This window comes from Fulmarus glacialis, unplaced genomic scaffold (assembly GCF_000690835.1).
Source record: "Fulmarus glacialis isolate BGI_N327 unplaced genomic scaffold, ASM69083v1 scaffold34947, whole genome shotgun sequence".
NCBI lineage: Eukaryota > Metazoa > Chordata > Aves > Procellariiformes > Procellariidae > Fulmarus > Fulmarus glacialis.
This window is the reverse complement of record NW_009225754.1, coordinates 6,135-9,217: the sequence shown is the minus strand read 5'-3', so window position 1 is coordinate 9,217 and position 3,083 is coordinate 6,135.

Sequence of the window (3,083 nt, the reverse complement as noted above, 5' to 3'; positions counted from 1 at the left end):
CTTGCCTGGCGGCTCGGGCCTGTCTGTGGGGCAGCGCCGAGTGGGCACCCGCGGGCTGTCTGGGCAGCTGCTTGGACAGCAGAGCTTTCCTGTGAGCGCTATGTTCGTGAGGGACAGCACCCCCTCACGCCCACCCGGGAGGTGGGGACAGTTTTAACGGTGGTCCCTGCCACTTTCTGTCCAGGTTGCTCGATGCCTGCCTGAGGAAGTGTGAGCTGCACGGCGAGGCCGGTTTCACGAAAACCGGGCCGTAGCAGCGAGCGGAGTTGTTGGTTTTGTGAGGCGAAGTCTCCAGAGATTAACGAGGTGACTGGTTGTTTGAGAAAATGCGTTCTTCAGATTTCATCCCGTTTCAGCCGTATCCCTCTGTCAGCATCTGAGTGTGCGTGCTCTCCCGCAAGGTCAGTCCTCGCTTGCTCTGTACAAGTCCCTGTACAACACAACTGAGTCGATGAAATTTTGTACAGTATAAATCATAAGGGTGTGAAATTTTTAAAATATTTCATTCCTATATTAAAGATATATAATTGTTAATGCTAAAAATAATGAATAAAAACCCCTCCAACAACAGTGATTTGGGGCAAAATACTCCGAACAAAGTAGGTACGAAGCCTTTCTAGGTCTTCAAAGGTGAGATTGACAGACTTGTGAGTTTGGTGTGCAGAGGTCACAGGCTGGTATGCTAATGGAAAACAGAGTTAGTCTGGGTTTCAAAGTTTACTAGGTCGGCTGTTATATGTGTTGACCATATTTGGGAAGAAAACATAAAAAAGGCACTGTTAGCTTATAGTTGGCTGATAAACAGGTCCCTGTTACAAGCAAGTAGACATTCTGGAAGACTAGAGTGGCTCGTATTATTTCTGTAGGATAAGCAAGAAGAAAAGTATTTGGAAGCTGCTCTGTTTCTAGGGAACAGACGGTAGGAAGGAGTACAGAATAGGTAAGTAAGGGTGAACTGCTTCTGTCTGTGAGCAAGAATGATGGAGCAGCAAGGTAGAGACGAGATATGTGCCCTTATACAATCAGTAAATAAATGGTTGCAGTTGTGTGTTGTTTCCTGAAGAGTGGAGAATGCTGGTACCTGATGCTGCCCCTACTTCCACTGCATTACAGAGTGAATGCTAGGTGTGGTTCCCCCCTGCTTAATTCATTTGCTCTAAATAACATGTGCTTCCCCATGCTAAAACCTCTTCTTTCTACCCAATGAGAGTTAGAGTATGTGAAATATTTCTGGGTGGAAAACATTGAAAAATCTCTAATTAGGTTTTCCCATCAGAAAGCAAAATGCATTCTGAATACTTATTTTGCTTGGGTATGCCATAACCAGGATCTTGCCTTGTTCTGGAGGCCAGGTTAGAGCTGAAAGCTGGACAGCGTGCGAGCGATGAGAAATAGGTAACGGGGTCATCTCCTGCGCGGGTGCACGCACCCAGCTAACCAGCAGTTTATATCGACCGCGATGGCAGCTCTGTTCACGTTACACTGTAACACAGAGGTGGCATTCCTAACTTTAGGCACCTGAGTCAGGTTTGCATTAGTTACTTTTTGGTGTTAGCTCTTTGAGGCACGTGGTGAAACTCAGCACTTCCTAGCAGTATGTGTGAGAAACCATGAAAAGGTTAGTAATGTTGGGATAAATTAGTGCACTAGAATGAAGGGTACAAATGACCTATACCTCATTAGATCAGCTGTAATCCAACATTAATTTTTTACGAGATTGATATTATAATTAGCCAGTCCCAAAATAAAAGCAATTCTAGCTGTTTAGATCCCTTAAAGTTCAGCAGCTTGTTTGGTTTTGGTTGTTTTTTTTTTCTATCACCATTTTCAAGGTTTAGCTGATATCTAAAGCACAGAAGAGTTGGGTATTTGACGTTTCCATTTGTCCCTGACTTTTATTTCATGGACATTTTGCTTCTAAAATGCAAATAAATCTGGCTGTGAAGAAATACCTCTCAGAGATAAATACATATCTGTTAGTTCAATCTGCAACTGGCTCACGGTTTTGCAGAAAAAGGAAAGAAATCTGCAGTGTTTCTTAATGAGGATGTTAAACTCTGTAGGTCTTTTGTGTTGCCCCTTGATAATTAACCCCACATTCCTGGAAGCTGCTCATTATTTTTGTTTTATTGGATTTCAAGTTGTTTTTAAACAAAATCTAGTAGACAGTAATTTCACTTTTTTGGTTTTCACCTGGTCCTCATTGCCGCATGACCTTCAAGAATGAAAAATGGAATATTTGTCCAAAATCTTACTGACCATTTCTGTGCTGTTAGGGACCTGGCCTTCCTTTCTTCTCTGATAGTGTGTAAAAAAGTTTCATGTTTTTCTTACTGTGGCAGGGTAACATAACCAGGATGATAAACGTTTTCTGAAAACAGTATAACTGCTGCTAATGGAAGCTGTTCTGAGATGTTAAGAAAGGAAAGTAGCAAAAGTAGATGGAATCTACCTTATTTCCTTATGATTCAGACAGCACGAGGAAAGGCTGGGAAGGACTGTATCCCCCAAAAAAGTAGGTAGGGCAATACGTAACATTTTTGCCAAAATTGGAGCTTTGAAATAGTCTAGAAAACAGTGGAATAAAGAAGTTTAAATTCCTACAGGAACAACACAGCAAAGAAAGAGCATTTGTGATTGATTCTGTCCTCCCCTATAGCACCCGGGGGTTATAGAATTGGGCATGCAGTCGTGGACTAAAAAGCAGTAACAGCAGATGCATCACCTTGGCTATGTAAGTTACCTTGTCCTTGCTTGCAGTGATGGCCTCATGGTGCGAGAATAAAATGTTCTATCAGACACTCAAGCACGTCCTCCATTTGATTAGGCCTAGGAATGTGCTTTTTTTTTACCCCACATCCATAAATTACTTATTCCCATGAAAGTTTTCATGAAACTGTCACTTTTTAATCTCTAGTAGATACAGCCATGCTAAGTATTTTCTTAAATAAGCATGATACCAAGCTGCTGAAAATTTGCTGGGGCTGAAAGCATGGGTTGGAGGTAGGGTCGGGGGGAAGAGAGACCTGCGTGGTGCGCGCTTAGCAACACTGCAGTGCAAGTTCAGCGTAACCCTGCAGGGG